This window comes from Zalophus californianus, chromosome 4 (genome assembly GCF_009762305.2).
Source record: "Zalophus californianus isolate mZalCal1 chromosome 4, mZalCal1.pri.v2, whole genome shotgun sequence".
Taxonomy (NCBI): Eukaryota; Metazoa; Chordata; class Mammalia; order Carnivora; family Otariidae; genus Zalophus; species Zalophus californianus.
The window spans coordinates 176,127,194-176,148,452 of NC_045598.1; the positions used below are offsets into that span (position 1 = coordinate 176,127,194).

The 21,259-nt window shown below is 39.6% G+C and overlaps 1 long non-coding RNA gene across 5 annotated transcripts in view; it reads left to right on the top strand.

The window, feature by feature from the left end:
- LOC113939149 overlaps positions 1–9,922 on the top strand; it is an 89,085-nt gene extending 79,163 nt beyond the window's left edge. For 3 of the 5 annotated variants that reach the window (XR_003525143.2, XR_003525136.2, XR_003525138.2), the window contains one exon: positions 2,468–2,885. This is a non-coding gene — a long non-coding RNA (uncharacterized LOC113939149). Of the gene's footprint in view, positions 1–2,467; positions 2,886–9,245 lie in introns of those variants that run through there. The other 2 variants (XR_003525137.2, XR_003525139.2) reach the window with 1 other exon arrangement.
- The last annotated feature ends 11,337 nt before the right edge of the window (positions 9,923–21,259 follow it).

Here is a 21,259-nt window from a genome sequence, read left to right on the forward strand (position 1 = left end):
ATTTATGTGCTCACCCACACGTTCCCGTTTGCACAGTAATGACAGATAGGTTGTATACATCAGTTAAACATCATGGAGGTTGGCTCTTTCCAGTCACCACCCACTTAATCTTTTTGTAGAATTGGCACATCTGAAAACAGTCGCCCTGGACACAGTGTCAAACCAGCCGGGGTTCACTCATCAGCCATTGCTCAGGTTTTTCTAGAAACAGCACCAGTAGAGAGCTGTTTCATTAGCATTTGCAAATTTGTGAAGGATTAAGGTGTTCATCAGATATGATCTTAGCAAATTTACACATGTAATTCTTGCTGCTTCATGATCAACAGAAGCTTTGTCACCACAGATTTTCAAATATTTTATACCCTGATACTTTTTAAGTTTCTGCAGCCAACTTCCCGAATATTCACGCTTGCCTTCAGTGTTTACCTCTTCATGGGCTAGCCTGGCTGGTTTTGTGATCAGCAAGCAAGTCAGTGGCATACATTCACTTTACTATTTTCAAATCTGATAAATCCAAAATCAGGATATTTATATTTTCCTCAAGGTAATGCTTCACTCATTTTTCTTTAGTTCTTGGTTGTCATAATCACTGTAAAACATCAACAAATTGTCTTTCAATTTCACTAAGTTGTATATAGTGTTGGTTCCCACTTTATATTCAATGATAAGTGACCTCACAGACACACCACAATTTCTGCAACAACTCCTCTTTCTTGGCTATTGATAAAAATAATACTTTTTTTTCTTCTATTATTCATTGGGATATTTTTACGTTTTTTTTTTAACATTTTCAGAGTGTAATTAAAAGCCACACCTGCTCCCTCCAACAATTGAACAAAAAAAATATCAATTAGCGGCAGAGACACATGTGATTGGTAGAAACACTAAGACAAAACTGGCATCAAATATCAATTCAGGTCTTATTTTGCACAAAACTTGCAAACAATATCAAAAAAATTCTGGAATTGTGCATGAGGGATTATGAACCATATTATCATTTGACAACTGTGGAAATTGAGCGTTAGCAGGATTCTCTGGCTTGAAGATTTGTAAGAACTGCTTGCCTCAGTTCCATTTTGAAGTCAGACTGAATTTTGAATATACAGGTCGACACTTCATTAAGTGGTGTGATTAAGCAAGTTGTTCATGCTTTGTGTATCTATTTCTTCAATGGTACATGGCGATACTCATCTCCACCTTGAGAATTACCAAGAGAACTGGTATAACATATTTCAGTGTATAATCTGATTATTAGCAGATGTAAGATCCTCTTTGCCCAGCATAATTCTTCCATCTGTGGGAGTCTGTAGAACTCTCTACATACACTGACTAGAATGATGAAGTCGGATGAATAGCTGAATGGTCTTTTAAACACTCAAAGCTCAGGCTTTTAGTTGCAGGAGCCATGTTTTTGGAGAGAGCAGCAGTTTTCTTCTTGGCTGAACCCCTGGCTTTGAGCCTCAAAACTCAGAGTCCCAAGGACTCATGGAGCACATATTTTTATGCCATAAATAACAGCATGTTATGAATGGAGGATGGTTTAAGAATATTTTTTCTCCCCTGCCGTTATCCAAAGGAATATCCCAAAGGAAGGCAAGAGTGTTGGACAATGGTAGAGATTTCTGAGGGCACTGTGAGCCCCATCTCCAGGTTCACTCTGTGTCTATTGAGATTGAAGGAGGGAACTGAAACTTGAGTAGGTTTCAGAGGACCCGAGAACAGTTGAGACTTGCATGTGAATTCCCATGATACACACAGGAGACCTACAAAGTTCTTGAGAATTCTGTACTGTCGGCTTGGACTGAAAGAGATTACTATATGAAAGAAGGCTGTCTGCTTTCAACATTGTACTGGTAAGAAACAAGCTGATAAAACTATTCAGTTGCAAGCAAGTGCCACCTTTTATGAAAAAGTAAGACGACTCAGGTGACAGAGGCTCAAGCCCAGAGCGGGAGAGCCATGAGCCGAGAGGGAGGAGCCACAAACCTCAGAGGATCATTCACAGACCTTGAAACCTAATGAAATTTTCCTGGCTGGATTTCAAAATTGCTTGACTCTTTTTTTTTTTTTTTTTTCCCTTTCATTTTCTTACCTTTTGGAGAAGGAATATCCGTGACTGTCATTTTATGTCATTCCTGGCATTGCATGTGGGGGCAGATAACTTATCTCTTGAGTTTCACAAGCCCACAGATAGAGATGAATTGTACCCCAGGATGGATTATACCCAGAGCCTCCCCCTTGCCTAATTTAGATGACTTAGATCCTGAGATTTGGGTTCTTTGATCTGATTTGATTTATACGAGGTTTTGAACTTTGAGTGATCCTATAGTCAGATGAGGTTTGCAGGGGACTTGGGATGGAGAGAATGTGTTTTGTGTGTGAGACAAATATGAATCTTTTGGGCCAAGGGTGGACTGTGGTAGATTGAATAATGGCTCCTTAACGATATTCACATCCCAATTCCCAGAACCAATGGATACATTACCTTACATGGCAGAGGGATGTGGCACGTGTGATTAAATCAAGGACACCAAGATTGAGAGATTATCCTGGATTAACCTGGTGGGCCCAGTATAATCACAGGAGTCCTTAAAAGCAGGGGCCATTTTCTGGCTGTGATCAGAAGAGGAGATATAATGATGGAAGCAGGGTCAGAGAGATGCTATGTGACTGGCTTTGAAGATGGAAGAAGGGATGCACACACGAGGAATGCCTGTGACCTCTGGAAGATAGAAAAGCCAAGGAAATGGAATCTTCCCGGCCGCCTCCAGAAAGAAATGCAGTCTTGCCAACACCTTGATTTTAACCCAATGAAAACCATGTCTGACCTCCAGAACTGTAAGATAATCAATTTGTGCTGTTTTAAGCCACTAAATTTGTGGCAATTTGTTATGGCATCAATAAAAAAAAATGAATGCAAGCGTATCAAGGTATTTCTCATGTGCATCTTACTGGAGAACAGGTGAAAGCCATCAGTAAAGAAAGATATTTGGGGTAGGGAGAGATTAGATTCCAACCAGACTTCATGGGACGAGTAGCATTTAGGCTGGGCACTGGGCGTAACTGATGGAGAGGATTCTCTCCTGTAATAATCAAAGACAGAGTGGCCTGGATGGATATGCAGAGTGCAGTGGGGAACTCCATGCCATCTGGGGCATCATCCATTAAAAGGACCAGACACTTTCTGCCTGCTGCTTTGAGATCCTTTTAGTTATTTGGCCTCTGGGACTAGAAACCTCAAAATATGTTGCAGTTAGAGTTCTTAAATCACACTGTTCATTATTATTGCCCTTGGGAAGCTCAGTGACTTTTATGCACACAGCAGAGACCTATATGAACTATTACTCCCTGAGATGTCATTCTTACTTCTAGTTCCTTTGTCAACTTCCTGAGTGACCTTGGGAAAATCATCATCTCCTGGGTTTCATTTTCTTCTTCAAGGAGATAACAGTATCCTCGCCCCCTTCTCTTAATTTAATGTTTGTGTGTGTGTGTGTGTGTGTGTGTGTGCGCGCGCGTGCCACCCTTATATCTCCAGCAAATTCCACTTTTCAGCTCCTAGGAGAGTGGGAGGATGACTTAGAAACTTTCTGTCAAGGGCTTTGAACTTTTCTAGAGTGATTCTTGAATTTATTTAGGAGATAGAGCACCTGGAAAGCATGGCTCTTGAAAGAACACCATGAAATACTGGTATATTTAATTCTGGGTTATGCAATAGGAACAGCTTTACTTCCAGACAATCTGACAGTCAGCATCTGATTTAAAAACCACAACCTGAGTACACATATCCACTAAAAGAACAAGATGTTGGTCTAAACATGCTCGGCTGTTGCGGAGTTTTTCTGGTAATATTTCTTTGCTGCTTGTTCACTCATTCTCATCTGCCAGTACTTTAGGTAGCAGATGTCTAAAGTTTAAGAAAAGAGTATCTGGGAAGAAAACTTGAAATTGGAAAAAAATGTGATCTCAAACTTATTTTTTCCTTGATAATTGAAAAAAAAAAGTCCTTATTTAGTTTCAAGGCAGAACACTTCCTTCAGAGACCTAGTGTTCAGTCCGAGTCTGTTTGAGAACTCCCATTACTGTGAGCACACCGTGAGATTCCTGAGTGGAAAGGCCAGCAGAAAGGCCATTTCTTTTTGTATTCTGGAACGTATTTAAATAGTTACTGTCTCTTCTCACTATTTAACAATAATAGCTAATATTTACTGAACACTTACGGCTTCTCAGATGCTGTGCTAAGCCCTAAGTACATATTAGGATACTATTATAATTATCCTAGGCTTACAGATGAGACAGTGATCTCACAAAGATTATCTGCTCAGGGTCACAAAACTGATATGCAGAGAGACAGAATTCAAACCCACAGCCTGATCCCAGAGCCTGGAATCACTGCTCTACTCCTAATTCCAAATCTCACTTCGTCCTCTGGTGCCCACCCTTGATCCCAGGGTGCTGTCACTTCTGGGGTGCTTATAGCATTCATTCCTGTGCCTTTTTCTGTGGTTCCTCTACTCAACCAGTTGGGCATCTCCTCAAGGTTGGTCCAGTGGCAGCTCCCAGAGTCCCAGGCATGTGTGACCGTGGGGGTCATGCTGTGAGCTGGTAGGCAGTGCAGAGCAGCGGGCAGAGAACTCATCCTTGCTGTAGGAGCCCCTGTTGCTCTTTGCCTGATGGCCTCAGCTTCAGTTCAGATGTCAACTTTTTGGAGAGATATTTCCTGATCCCACTACTTGAAAATGTCTCTTTCCCCAGATGCCACCCTGTTTCGTTTCTTCCACAGCATGTGCCCCAACCAGATAGCGCTTGTTTGCTCCCTCGTGTGTTGTCTTGTCCCTCTCCCCAAGAATGGAAACTCTAGGAGGGCAGAGACCCTATCTCTCTTGCCCACATTTGTATCTTCAGTGCCTGGAACAATGATTGGCTTATAATAAAACATACTGAAGTACTTGTTGAAGAAATACATGAATGAACACACTGAAATGTTTTTGAAATGCTTTATTCATTAGATAAATATTGAATATCAGTGTTGTGCTGGACATTGTTCTAAATGTCAGGAATACAGTGGTGAGTACTGTGAAGCAAACCACTTAAAAAAATATGGACTTTAGTTGTGTCTTCAAATTATCAACAGCCAGGCCATTTGGTTAAAATTATGGTGATCATAGAGCGTGATTTACTTTGGTTTATACTTTTGTCCTGACCTAAGTCATAATAATAATAATGCCCCTTCCACTCTCAAAAGCGTCCTGGTTTGGATGATAAATTATGTATTCAGCATAGTTAAACTTGAGGTATCAATGCAATAACTACCAGCAGACAGGCAAACAGCAGATAAAGTAACTCTGTTATGAATTAGTCAAAGAGTGGGTCTAGTTGCTGTGTATAGTATTCGTTTTGGGATGTTGCAAGTGATGGGGAAACGGTGCAGACCGACCTGAGCAGAAACATCAAGGGGAATAGGCAGACTTACGAAGGTAGTCCGGCAAGGTAGGATCCAGCACTCAAACTCCAGGGTGTTCCCCTCATCCTGGAGTAGCCCTAGCCTCACCCTTCCTGGTATCAAATGGCCGCAGCAGACCTGGCCTCAACCTGTCTCAGTTCAAGTACAGCAGAGAAAGTGAGAGCCTTTCCCAGGAGTGCTCGTGCAAGTCCCGAGACTGACTCAGACTGGTCCAGCTTTGGTCATGTACTCCTGCCCTTCTTCCTAGCAAAAGGTAGAGTGCTGATTGGCTAAGGCATAAGTTATGCTTCCCACCCTTGTAGCTGAATATGGAGTCCTACCCAGATCACATATCCAGAGATTGGAAGAGTAGCAGGGCTGTCCAAAAATGGAAAAAGGGGATTTTTTTTCAGAAGAAAAGAGGAGGTATTCAAAATATGGTTGGGGAACCTAAAGCGTCCACAAACATACTGTTTGTGGATGTCTGCATGTGCACACGTGTATGTTTTTGGGCTGATCAACAGTCTTACTAAATCAGGGCAATAGCTTCCATCAAATAATTTTATATCTATATAATCTCTTTCTCAGGTTTCTGTTTTACAGATCCAAATAAAATTTTCTTTTTTCTCCCCATCACCACCCCGTTTAAGAATCCCTTACTTTCCCTACAGTATGTGGCAGGCCTTCACACACATTGATTTTCTCTCTCTTGGACTTCTATGTACAGATGTGCAAGTTGTGCACGGCACATAGACCATAATGTGAATTGTGCAATATGGTGACCCTATGTAATCCTCATAGAAATTCTCCTAGCAGGTGAGGGAAATGGGGCACGGGAAAGTTAATTGATTTGTTTTAGGTTGTCCTCTAAATCCTTTCTTCTTTCACTTAGAGACTCTGGTCAGGGCAAAAAAGTTCTCATGCTCATTTACCTGGGAAAGAAGTAATTGCTTGTTGCCATTAAACCCTCCTCATGCCTTTAAATAGACACTTTTCCTGAAGCCTTGGAAATTATAATAAGGTATTCTCATTTTTGTTTTACATTTAGACAGATTAAGCAAAAACAGATTTAAAAAATCAGTGAACCATCTGTACGGTTTATACCTTTAGGTGTAGAAGAAGCCCATAGGCATGATTAATTCTGTGAAAGGTATGCAAAGCACCAGAATTTCTAAATCCTGCTTGGGTCTCTTTGTTCCCAGTCTTAGCCAATCGATAGCTCCCAAATCAAACTTGGAAAGTAACATGGGAATTTAGAGTTGGTTCTTGAATTTTAGTGCTCTTTGTAATCACTGTGGGTGCTTCTGAAAAATACAAATTCGTGGCCTCCACTTCAAGACATTCTGATTCAATGTTTCTGGAATGTGCATTTTTAACAAGCACCCTGGTAACTGTAATGTGATGTATCCGTGAACATTCTTTGAGAAATAGAGGTTTTGAAATGAAGTTTTCAATAAAAATGAGACGAGCTATCCTTTTCTGCATTCATTCAATATTCATTGAATCCTAAGTGCCTATAATGGTCACAGTCCTAGGAATGCGTAGTGTTTGGACTTCCAAAATAGTCTGTCATTTTCCTTTTGGTATTCACAGTGACAATGTTTTAGAAGAAGTTACCCCCTTTAAAAGCAGACAAATATGCAAAGGCTAGAGGTGTGTGCAAGGCCCTGGATCCCAGGGAAGGTTCCTGAGTGCAAGATGTCTTTCCTTCTGAGATACCCATTTGGACAAAAGAGGCAAACTGGAGGTCAGGCAGCTGGTCTCTCATCTTTATATAGAAGTAACAGTGCAAGAGCTACTCAGGCTGATGTCAGCAAAGAAGAGGTGGGAAAAGTTTTTGTGCATCAATAATGCATGCTTTTGCTTTCTTATATCCCTGTCAAATCAAGAGGAAGCACATCCTCCCTCTAAACATGCTGCGTGAGTATGGAAAAGAAATATAAGATCTCTGTCTCAGCTGTGATTAAAGATAGGAAAGGAATGAATATTTTTTTCTGTCCCCACTCTGACACCTGGGGAAATTGAGGCTCAGATAGATCAAGTGGTTTGCCCAATATCACATAGCTGGCATTCTCAGCTATCTCTTTACTGCTAACAAACCACTCTGGAATGTAGGTGCTTAAAGCAGCAATTTATTACTATGTCAGAGTTCTGGGAGGTTCTTACTTTTTGGCTCTCCAAATGGTTGCAGTCAGATGGCAGCTGGGTTTGGAGCCATCTGAAGGATCAACTGGGCTCAATGTCTAAGATGGCTTTTTTCTCACATGCCTGGTGCCTTGGTGTTCTTTGGCCATTTTTTTTCTTACTACATCACAACTCATCCTCCAGGGCCTTGGCTTGTACTTTGCACAGCATAGTGGATTTAAGGTCATCACACTTCTTGTATGGGGGCTAGCTTCCAAGATGGCAAGAAGAAGAAGCTCCCAGCCAGTTAGGGCTACAGATGACATCATTTCCACCATAACCTGTTGGCCAAAGCTGTCACAGGCTCTGTCAGAACCAAAGGGATAGAGAAATACACTCTCCCTTTTGATAGGAAAATGTCAAGATCACACTGCAGAAGATCATATGGGATGAGAGACACTGATGTGGCCATCTTCCGGTGATTTTATTTTGCATGTGGGGAGGATGTGTATCATTACAGGCCAGAGGGAAAACTCTAATATCTTATCTATGAAGATGGTACTTGAATGAGTCATGCCTTCTGGTACTCATGTTCTGTGTAATTCTTACCCCTTGAATCTTGGCTGACTCCTTGACTTGCTCTTGACCAATAGAATATGGCAAAAGGGTACTTCATAAGAAGCCTTGCAGTGTCTTTTGGAATGAATGTGCTCATTCTTGGGGAAGCCAGCTGTCAAGTAAGAAGTTGATTACCCCAAAACCACCATGCTTCGAGGAAGTCCAAGTTAGCAACATGGCGAGAGAAAGAGAGATGCCCTACCGGCCACAGCTATTCCAGTCATTCCAGCACAACTGCCAGACATATGAGTAAAGAAATTATCTTGGACATTCCAGACTCAGCAGGACCATGGGGAGACTAACCAAGGAATGCAGGTGATAGTCAGAATGGAAACCCCAGACACAGAGCCTTAGTGAAGCTGCCCTGGCCATTTTTAGACATTCACACAACCCAAGTTTAAGCACTATCCCTGCTGTGAGCTGAATAGAATAGCTATTGCTTTATGCCATTAAGATTTGGGGTGGTTTGTTATATAACAATAGATAACTAGAATACCTAATAATAATAATAATAATAAAATACTTCTAGACACTGTGCTAAGTGCATTATATATACTTAAATCATATATATATAATTTATTTCACATACTTATATACATTTTATATATGAAATAGGTATATATATATAAAATAGATCTATTATACATATCTATAGCTAATATAATCTACACAGTAACCCTGCAAAACTAGAATTCAGAATGTTACTCTACTTTATAGAAGAAGAAAAAGTTAAGTAACTTGCTCTAGGAATCAACCATGTGGTGAAGCTAGAAGTCAAGACAGGTAAGTTGAGTCTGGCAGCCATGAGAGTTCATGTCTAAGTCCAAAGCCCATGCTCTCCCTCTATTTCATACTGCTTGGTCCTTTTCTAGCCTTGGCTTAGTTGAACCAATTAACAGCTTTACAAATAGAACAGATCTTTTATGGGTGCAGTATGGAGGAAGAGGAGGAATGAGCTCCATTTGTGGAAAAATACCTGGTCCTGACAGCGACATGTGTTGGGGGTATGGTTGGGCTGAGGTTCTGACCCCCTCTCCCTCTTCTGTTACAAATTTTCCAGAATTTTCCTGGGACTGAGTTGAGAACATATGCCATGTGAAAGTGGGAGAAGACCAGAAATAGCTCATTTGAGCTGGTGCATGAAATTTTATTGGGAACAGGTATGATTTTGGCAAGACCATGGGGCAACCAAAGAGAAGAAGACTGTAGGTCACACAAGGTGGTTCTATGCTTTAGTGACTTGAGGACAGCCTATCCAACTCATCATCAGAAGTTCCAAAAGTTGCTGAATAGTTGGAAGAACCAGGCAACTGGCTGGACTGACTTGCTCCCTGAGGCTTTTTGCAGCTGTAAGCAAGTGCCCTGAATCAATAAGATTTTCACTTTAGGAAGAGAAGAGATATGGCCATGGATTTCTACCAGTGGGAAAACGACGTAGCCCTGTCTTTGCCAACTGGCTGGTCAACTCTTCTTATTGCATTAGCAGAATGAAATTTTGCTATTGGCCCCAGTACCTCTGGAAAGCCTCCATGATTCCTGTGGCCTTTTCTGCTTTTTCTCTATTTTTTTTTTGCCTGGATGAACTAGTGTCTAGAAGAGTACCTGAGATGCGGTATTTGCTAAATGAATGAACTTCTTCATCCTTTACTCTTCAGTATTCGGTAACATTCACGAGGTTCTTTTACCATTGAAATTAAAAATCTTAAGACCTTGGAAGCCAAGGCCTTAGAGCTAATAAATGAAGGATCTAAAGTTCACTGTTGTTGTCTTTTATTTTATTTTATTTTTTAAAAAGATTTTACTTATTTGACAGAAAGAGAGATAGTGAGAGAGGAAACACAAGCAGGGGGAGTAATAGAGGGAGAAGCCAGGCTTCCTGCGGAGCAGGGAGCTCGATGTGGGACTGGATCCCAGGACCCTGGGACCATGACCTGAGCTGAAGGCAGACGCTTATTGACTGAGCCGCCCAGGTGCCTTGTTGTTGTCTTTTATATACAGGTGATGTAGTCACATATATTATATATATGTATTTGGTCGATTTCTATTATGTACACACGCATATATTACGTCAGGAACTTAAAAATTGTTAAAATTATAAAATTTCATTTGGTAAAGGGGGAATGATGGCACTGGAAGCGTCAGAGGGAGGAACACAGGAAATGAATCACTTGGATACATCAACTCTCTGGAAATGGTATGGGCATCTTGGATGTTAGCCCATTAAACTGGCTTATAAGCTCCTTTGATTTTATAAGTGAATGAAGAATGTAAATGCATGCAAATAAAGTCACGAAATGAGACTAAATGGGGAAATCTAAGAGAAGAGCTTGAGATAATATTTTATTTCTTACACCCCGCCACCAGAACAGCATGGCAACCAAGAGACGTGTTTGAAGGGGGCTCATGGGTCCCAGTGCAAAGCATACCAACATAAAAGGACACAATATAGTATATGAGAATGAAGAGAAGTAATCGAAATCAGTACATGACAGATCCTTCATTTTTGAGACAGTTGTGACAGATGTCTTTTCTTGTATGGTGTTAAAGATCACAACGAGGTTCTACTCCCCTGTAGATTGGGAATTCCAGCGTAGATCATAATTTCAAAAAAATAAAAATCAATAGTTTTCTTTTCATTTACAGTGATTAATAGTGCAGCAAGTGTCTGTACAGCTATTCCGTGAATTTGCACTTAATAGATTAGTTACTCAAAAACTGTATTTTTTAGAAAGTAGAAAAACTATGCAGTTATATAGAGAATAACTGATGTTCTCACTAAAATCTTACAGAAAACAGATTAAAGAGTGGAGCTGTTTTGGTTAAATCTGGGATGGAGGCCCTGGGACCTTGTCCATTTGCCCTCTGTCTCTCACTCCAGGGTGGTTTATGCAGCAATACCTCTTAGACATATGCGAGGGCTCTGTGAAACTCCATGTGAAATCCCTCATGGGAGATTGGGAAGCCGGAGGACTCAGCCCTCAGGTACTCATTTTTTCTAGTAGCACATATCCTCTGAATAATTCTTCATCCCTCTTTATTCTGTGTGGACAGAATTGACCAGCTGATTCAGGAGACCAGTGGGATATTTACTTTGTGGTCTGTGGGCCACCTACATTTTCTGACTCTTTAAGAGTGAATACATTATACACACACATACATGCCCATAATTTTTCCCATGGTGTCTTCTTTGCCTGGAATGTCTTTTACTGTCTGTCAATAAATGAGAAAATTCTTCAGGGCTCAACCAAATAGTTCTTTCTATGTATCTTTATCTCACCTCTATTGGAAAATAACAACTTCCCTTGTATCACTAAAGTCTGTTATTCAGGCTTCTATATTCCATGGCATGGTGATTATTTGTGTATCTATTCTACTTATTCGTTCACTAAATCATTCAGTGAATATTAATTAAGCACCTTTTAGGTGCTAGACGCTATTCCAGGTGCTGGAGATTTAGTACAAACAAAACGAATAAAACTATGAGGTCAAGAGAAGTCATGTTATATTTAGCTCCATAACCCCTGTGTTTAGTATATGATCTGTAGTACAGCTCAGTAAATATGTGTCAACATGAAATGACATAAGATCTGTTATTTGAGTACCACTCATCAGGACAGATGATGGATTTGAATCAGGATGAGGTTTCTCTATTTGCAATATGTTTTGGAAATCATCTAACTCTTGTCATGGAAGGCATGAGGGTTCATCACCCACATGGATCTCACTTTATTTTGGTTTCATTTATAACACAGATAGCTTTTGATGAAGATAAGCTCCCTAGCTCCCAAGATTGTACTTTTAGCAGGTCTGAGAAAGAAAACATTGGTTTAGTTAATTTTGTTTGTTTTTATTATTATTTTTTAATTTTTAACAATTTTTAAATATTTATTTATTTATTTGAGAGAGAGAGAGAGAGAGAGAGAGCACGCACGAGAGTGTGGGGGAGAGGGGCAGAGGGAGAGCAAGAGAATCCTCAAGCAGAGTCCCTGCTCAGCAGGGGAGCCCGACGCGGGGCTCAATCCCAGGACCCTGAGATCATGACCTGAGCCTAAACCAAGGGTCAGACGCTTAACTGTGCCACCCAGGTGCCCCTAGCCTTGTTTGTTTTTATGGAGAGCCTTTTATATTGCATCAAGAAAAAGGGTGATTATTGTAAAACATATAGATGGGATCAGGAATAGGAAAATCGTCAGAATTAGAGGGAGTGCAAACTATTGGCTGTTCTATTTGTCTCTTTTTCATGAACCCATGGTTTCTCTCCCATGGCTGCTCAGCTTCTACCTGCTTACATGTTTCATTCTATTTTCTTTTCTTTTTTTTTTTTTTTAAAGATTTTATTCATCCATTTGAGAGAGAGGGAATGAGAGATAGAGAGCACGAGAGGGAAGAGGGTCAGAGGGAGAAGCAGACTCCCCGCTGAGCAGGAAGCCCGACGTGGGACTCGATCCCGGGACTCCAGGATCATGACCCGAGCCGAAGGCAGTCGCTCAACCAACTGAGCCACCCAGGCGCCCCTCATTCTATTTTCTTTACTGACTGGCTTCCTCTGTTTACTTTCATTTTACTTCCTATAACTCTAGCTTGCATATTGCCCTTCATAGCCCTACTTTACTTCAGGAAATTTTCCTCTCTCTCTTTTTAAAAATTTTTTCTTCTTACTCATAAACTTGTTTATTGAAGTATAGTATACAGACAAAAAAATTGCACACATTTTTGGTGTAGGGCTCAATGATTTTTTCCAAAGTGAACATACTTGAATTACTACCACCTAGATAAAGAAATGGAACATTACCAGCTTCCTAGAAGCTTCCACCTTTGTCCCAGTCACCAGCCCTTCTCCAAAGGCAACTGGTAGCTTGGCTTCTAACGCCATAGATTAGTTTGCCTGTGTTTTAACATTTATAAAAATGTAATTATATACCCTTTACTCTGAGTCCAGTTTCTTAGTATTTAGTACTATATTTGTGATTTCCATCCATGTTGTTTTGTGTGGCACTGGTTCATTCATTTTAATTATGATATAGTCATTATTGTATGAGTATACTATACCGTGTTTATCCATTCTACTACTGATAGCCATTTGGGTTATTTCCAGTCCAGGGTTGTTATGGATGACGCTGCTATGCAAATTTTTGTTGTTTTTTGGTATTTATATTTGAGAGGTGAACTGGTTATCAGACATACAAATTTTACTTTGGTAGATACTACCCAAGACTTTTCAGAGTGATTATCTCAATTTATACTCCCCCAGCAGTGCAGGAGAGTTCTACATGCTCCATATCTTCACCCTTACTGACAGTTGGTATTATCAGCCTTTTCCTTTTCAGTCATTCCAATGGGTATGTGGAAGTATCTCATTGTAGTCCTAATTTGCATTTCCTGAATGACCCCTAAGGGTAAGCGTCTTTGTATGTGTTTGATGTTACTTGGGTGGGGCACCTCACATACCGTTTTGCCTTGGGTCAGTCCTGGCTCACTCCTGTTGTCCTGGTATAATTATTGAGTGGTCCCAGTTTGGATGATGCATTATATGGCCACCCTACATAGCATATGTTCTTTTGTGAGGTACTGTTCAAATCTTTTCACCATTTTCCTATCACATTGTCTGCCTTTTTTTCCCTGATCTATATGAACTATTTATGTCATACACATATAAATCCTTTGTTGGTTATACCTATTGTAAATGCATTCTACTCTGTGGCTCGACAGGTCATTTCTTAATTCATTGTTTTTGGTTTTGTGTCTCCCTCTTAACTGACTCTGTCTCTCAGTTACTTTTTAGGTCAATAATAGAAATAATCTGAATGGCTTCATCTTTTCATACAGGATAGGGCTATGCCTCAGATACCAAAGTCCTGTTCAGTTACTTGTGCCCAAGGGATGGGGGGTGAGTCAGAGTCTGATAGTATATGACATGGCTACTCGTCGCTGTCACCTGAGAAGGTGCTTTGGCAGGGCAACTTCTTTCAGAAGGAGAAGTAAACATGAAAGATGGATCTGGCTTTTCATTCTGCCTCTTGCCATTCAGCTGGTTACCAATTTCGTGTTTGAGTTTCCTTATTTCCAAAAAAGAAAGAAGTGCTTATTTTATAGTGTTCTTGAAAGGATTAAGTGCCATATTTTATACAAAGCACATAGTGCCATTCATGGAAGATAATGGATGTCTAGTAGGTGCATGTTTCATTCTTTTTTTTCTTTCTTATTTTCTTTCCTTCCCTTCTTCTCTCCTTTATTCTCCTTGCCCTGTTTCCTTCCTTTTATATGTGACATAAAGGAAATAGAAGATCTGATCTCTTTGCTGTGGACCCACAACCTTGCTGTAGACGCATGACTTAGCACACATAAAATTTTGATGCGCCACGTAGAAGAGTATATAATCAAGTACAAAAGTGGGGGCACAGGGGCTATAAGACTTATCAAAGTTCAAAGAGAGGCAAGATTGAAGATATTCCCCATGAAAAACAAGAATGAATTCTTTAAAGCACATTTGAAGAGATAATGTTAATCAAATCTCTAATATAGCTGCTTGATGGAAGACATTTAGTTATGCTTGAAGTAAGTGCTTTGAAATTTCAGTTGTTCATCCATTAGAAACAGACATCTGCAATTTAGGAAGTAAAAACAAGTAGCAGATTATTACCCTTCAAGTCTGTTCTCTTGTCTCTTTGTTATGCACTGATAAAACCAGGCCAGTCAATGACATGTCACCCTAATTGATTTTAATTAGTGTTCCACAAAAGAAAACTGATAAAAATCACTCTGAGAGGGCGCCTGGGTGGCTCAGTTGGTTGAGCGACTGCCTTCGGCTCAGGTCATGATCCTGGAGTCCCGGGACTGGGTCCCACATCCGGCTCCCGGCTCCGCGGGGAGTCTGCTTCTCCCTGTAACCCTCTTCCCTCTAGTGCTCTCTAGCTCTCATTCTCTCTCTCTCAAATAAATAAATAAAGTCTTTAAAAAAAAATCACTCTGACAGCACGTACCAGGTGGAATCTTTGAACATTGTTGAATTTGGGGTTTCCAGGACATCTAGAACAAATAAAGATGGATTACAACAGCTTTGATGAAAACTAGTCATACCTTTCTCTTTATTGTATATTCATGAAGCACTCTTTTAAATCATTTGGAAAGTGGGTAATTGTTATCTACAAACAACTGGAGGACAAGTGGCTTATTTTGTTTTTATCATAATTTTGGAGAAAAGTTATAAATAGGAGTTCCTGTCTTTATGCGTGTCTCTTCTTCTGGAAGGTTCTTACTGATTTTTTCAAGATGCAGGAAACTTTGGCTTTTTCCTTAAGGCTTTTGCCCATTTATTCCAGAAAAAAATAAGTATTGTGACCTCTGCCTCGATCATTTAACAGCCATTACTATGCCACATGTGGTGGTGAGTGGTGGGTATGCAATAGTGAAAAATAGAGTCATGATCCCTGCCGGAGGCGTGGAGCTTACCCAGTTATAGTCATTACCATATTGTTTAAAAATTATCTGTTATAGAAATTTCTCCCCATCTGGTGTGGAAACTTTTGAAGATGGAGTCTATGTCTATTCACGTCAGTATACCCCTCATCCTACATGGTGCTGGCACTCAGTAAATTTTTATTGAATCATTTTGAGTTGATTCTGGGCAGTCTTACAACCATTGTGTGTGTGTGTGTGTGTGTGTGTGTGTGTGTGTGTGTGTTACTTATCAGAACATTCCTGAGGCTTTTCCTTTCACTCTGTCCTTCAAGCAATTCTATTTTAGGTTTCAGTTCAGGCTGGGATTATGTAGGAAGGTAAAATGAGCAAAATCCATGTACCTTAGAGTCATATGTCATCTTAGATGGATTGACAGTTGTTGCCTAGAGTTGTGTGGGGAAAGATTCTAAGATGTCCTTGCAATACTGTGGAAAGAGTGCTGTGATCGATTAGTGATGTCTTCCAAGGATGGTAGACAGACAGAAATAGCATAGATGCTGTGTATCTGTCATTCTGTTTTATGCCTTGAGACAGAAACTTGAGAAGGGAAAAAAGGAATATGGGCAGACTATTGGTTTGGAGCCAGGAGAGATGAAAAAAAGCACAGATTAGCCTTTTACTATCATGTGTCTGGGGTGAGATGATTGACAATATTCAAGTCAGAAAGCTGGGACCTTATCTGTATTACTTATTATTGATCACAGACACTTAATAACTGTTACAGAAGTTGGGCATGTGAATGAACCAAAGTCTTGTCATCTCCGTCCTGTGGGTCAATAGATCCCCTGTCCCTCTAACTAAAAGTTCTCTAATTTCTTCATCTATCTTAAGAGATGAAGTGAATCTAATACCCACGACACTCATGCCCTACTTGGGAAAGTTAGTTATGGTATTGGAACTTGAAACTATAATCACTTAACCTATGAATTTCAGAGTGGAAGTTGCTATGTTCGATTTCAGCTTCAGTTTTGCTCCTTGTGTGACATTAAGCAAATCACTGTATTGTTCTGCACTATAGTTTTCTCATCTATGAAATGAGGTGATTGGACTAAATGATACCGAAGATTCTTTTATCTTTTTTAAAAATATTTATTTATTTATTTATTTATTTATTTATTTATTTATTTACTTGAGAGAGAGAGTGTGTGTGTATGAGGGCAGAGGGAGAGGGAGAGAGAATCTTAAGTAGATTCCATGCTAAGCTTGCAGCCCCATGCAGGGCTCTATCTCATGACCCTGAGATCACGACCTGAGTGGAAACCAAGAGTTGGTAGCTTAGCCAACTGTGCCACCCAGGCACCCCTTGAAGGTTAATATTCTGTGTTCAGCTTGAGACCAAAGTTCACCAGGATTATTCTACCAACTACCCACCCTGTCGGCTGCTACCACATCATGGTAACTCTTCACTGCTAGGATCTGACAGGACCCTGGCAGGATGAGGGAATTGTGGCTGATCTCTTGATCACTAGGGAAGGGTTAGATCCTTGAGGGCAGGACCCATGTCTAACGCATTTTCATACTTCTGTGCTCATCACTTTTGTGTTGAATCAATGAAGCACAACTTTTACTGACAGGAGGACTCTGGAGGAATTCGTGAGCACCAGTTTCTGGGGAGCATCATCTGTGTAATTAACATCAGTCTGGAACCTGAGGGTAGCAACTGAGTCAGCTTATCAAAAGGTCACACAAAATCTGCTGCCCAGGACAGGGACTGGTTATGGGTTGTGGTTATTGCTGTTTTAAGAAGAGAGGGGGGAAAAGGCCTTGTTTCTAAGGAAAAATCTTAGTGAATGTTCTTGATTGCTCTTGTATCTCTTATGTTCTTCCTGACTAGGTATTCACCGCAGGAACATAATGAGGATGCTTGGAGGCAGGGGCAGGGAAAATGTAGTATATCAAACAGAGGAGCTATTTCTCCTTTCCACTTTTTCCTCAGTTCCATTCCTATTCCACCTTCAGCATAGTCCAGGAGAGAATGAGTTTACAACTCTAAGTGCCTGGGAAGAGATCTTAATTTTTAGCCTGACAGGTATAAGAAGGGAGGCTATACATATGATTAGCTCCCAATAACCTCCTAATGGGACATTCGGTTCCCTTCCTCTCTCCTTGCACACAGAGTGGTGACCCAAACACCATAAATGGAATTCTGATGACTCTCCTTTGTCTATGGCTGAAGCAGAGGGGTTTTAATATAAAATTACAGATTCCCAGGTCTTTCTATCAGAGCCAGATTTTATTGGTATGGAGGAGGGCTGTGGGAATTTTTAGTTTTACAAAGTTACCCTAGGTAATTCTGATAACGAGTCAGGTTTAGGATCCACTGATGTACTAAATAAAGTCAACATTTCATAGCATGGCATTCGAGGCCCTTTCTCCTTTGCAACTTCTAGCCATTTCTTCTGTGCCATTCTTACCGCCATGCATCACCAGATCACTGTGGCTCCCAAACATGACAGGTTCTGTGCACCTCCATGCATTTGCTCATGCTGTACCCCATACCCACAAGGCTTTTGCACCGGTGTTTGGTGAATTTATCATCCTGTGCATTCCATCTCTGAGTGTCCTGGTAACTGTCCATCCACCTGCAGAATTAATCGATCTCTTTTTGTGTTCCCATAATCTGTTGAACATTTTGTCTCTATTACAGCTACAGCGACATATTTTCTACTCCTAAAATTGGAACAAACAGCTGAATAGTGGGATAGAGTATTTTAAATAGAACAGAGTATTTAAAATTATTTTTATGCTTAATTTATGAATTTTTAACCAAGATAAAAATAACGTATGTTAAATCAAATAATACAGAAGTGAGCTTATAATAAAAAATGAAACCTTTCATTTCCCTCTTCCTGGTCTGGTTCTAATTGCCTGAGACAATAGTTTAAAAAATCCATTTTTTAAAATCAGATAATGCAAAATTTAGCAGAATCAAATAAAAGGGGGCAGTGAAAAGTAGCTCTTTTTTTCTATTTCGGTCCACCAGATACCCATCTCCTCTCTCCAGAGATACACACTACTACCAGTTTCTTGTGAATTCCTCTTGGGATAGTCTATGAGTTTTCAAATACATATTCACACACACACACACACACACACACACACACACACACACACACACAGACTCATACTGTATTACTGTATACACATTGTACTTTGCCTTTATTACTTAACAATATGTCTTAGAAATTTATTCCATATCGGTACATAGAGGAATCTCTCATTCTTTTGTTCATTGTGTACTATTTCATTGTTATTAGCTGTCTATGATTTACATAAATTCTCTACTGATAGAAATTCAGATTGCTGTGAAACTTTTGCCACTACAAATAATTATGTAGTATACATATATCATTTTTTTTTAAGTGCAAGAATACCTGAAGGATAAATTCCAAAGGGTGGAATTGCTGGGTATACATTTTTATATTTAATAGATTTTTCCAAGTTGTTCTTCATAGAGCAGATGAACTTCTACTCCCACTGCAAATGCAATTGTCAAACCATTTTGTTAAGCTTTTAAAAAAACTTTTTGTCAATCTGATATTTAAGGGAGTGGTATCTCCTTATGGTTATAATTTGCATATCATTATAATGAGACTGCACATCTTCTATATGGTTCAGAGCCAGTTGTATATTTTTTCTGGAAGCTTCCTGTTCCCTTCATGATGTATTTTTAAAAGTATTAATCAAAATTATTCATTTTTCCCTTTCTTGGCTCTGGAATTTATGTCATACTTATTTACCCTGCAGAAATTATATTTAAAAATTACCTCTACAATTCAAAAAATTATTTTCCTCTAGAACATTTATGATCTGATGATGTCATTTCAATATTTTCTCTAGTTGAAATTTGCTTTGTTGTGAAGAATGGATTTGGAATCAAGCATAATTTTGTTCCCCCCCACCACGGGTACTCAGTTATACTGACACCACTAACTGAATAATCTGTATTTTCTCAACTGTATGGAAAGCCACCTGTTTCACTTATGGATTGAGGTTTAATACATATTGATTCTGTTCTCCATTTCATTCCAATGTTTTTATAATTCATGTGACAATATAATGCTATTTAAATTTTTGTAGTCTTTATAAAATATTTCAGTATCTGATTAGAGTACTTCCTGTCTCATTACTCTTCATTTTCAGAATATACTAAAAATATGTCTTTGCATATAGACTTTAGAACCAGAGTGCCTTATTTGAAATTTATGGTAAAATCAAATTTAAATTTTTATCTGGATTGCATTAAATGTATATACTATGTTGGGAGTAATTAGCATATTTAACACATTGTGTCTTTATATCTTAGAACACATTATACCTTTCCTTGGCTTAATTTTTTTTATATGTGTATATCCTTTAGAAGTATTTTAAAGTTTCTTCATATAGTTCTTCCAGATTTCTCATTAACTGTATTCCTGAGTATTTTAAACTTCTTTTTTAACGTTCCCTGGTCAGGTTTTAAAAAATATTATTATTAGCCCAGTGATGGGTATTCAGGAGGGTACATATTGCAAGGAGCACTGGGTGTTATATGCAAACAATGAATCATGGAACACTACAAAAACTAGTGAAGTACTGTATGGTGACTAACATAACATAATAAAAAAATAATAAAAAACAAAAATAAAAAATAATTATTATTGTTATAGAACTCAGCTGCGGGGAATGGCCAGCAAACCCTGTACCAACGGATGAAAGATGACTCCAAACTTTGCCGTGAAAGAGAGGAGAAGGCAAGGGGGTCAATGCACAGAGATGAAGACCCTTTGCTCTTCTTTGCTCCGGCTTTTATTGGTCCTTCAGGATAATAACAAATCCTTATCACTGTGTCTCAAGCACGTGATGTGTGACGTGGGGTCTTACGGAGACTGAGAGGATTTATGGGAAAGATAAGATATGCTAATTTACGTGTTCTACTAAACATAGCCTAAGGGACAATGCATACATCTCTTAGATCACAGGATGGCTCTTTGGGCCAAGAGAGCTTCGGGAAAGGCAACTCCCCCCGTGGCATTCCAATGGCAGAGTGGTCACGCGGGCCCCAGCGTTCCAAAGGCCCACGCCCTTGTCGGAAACCTTCCCTCGCCCCCAGCGGCCTCTGTATTACATTTTAGCAAGCTAGGTATTATGGCTGATTTCATGCTCTACATTAACCCCAACACTCAGCTATGTAATATGAGGGACTCAGCATGGTTATACTACCTCTCAACATTTTTACCTCTTCTAAACTCTTGCTAATTATATAGTCTCTACACAGTCATGATTACATTGAGTTTCTTTTAACAGTCATAATTTCTACAATTGTTTTAGTATTCATACATTTATTTCTAAACGGACTCACTGCTCACCACCAGTACATTTGCTAGAGGTTTTCTAATGATTTCTTGGTTGGCTGAATTTTACCCAGTAGGAGCTTCTTCAAGAAGGGCACATGGACACTCTATTTCCCAAGTACTTTCTTGTTTGAGAATATTTGTTTTGTCTTTGTATTTGAACATTATTTTACCTATCTATAAAATTCTTGTATCTTGCTTTCTCTTCTTCAGAGAGCGCTTCATAAATCTTGTTCTTATAGGTTAAAGGTTGCTGTGGAAAAGACTGTGGCCAGCCTTAGAA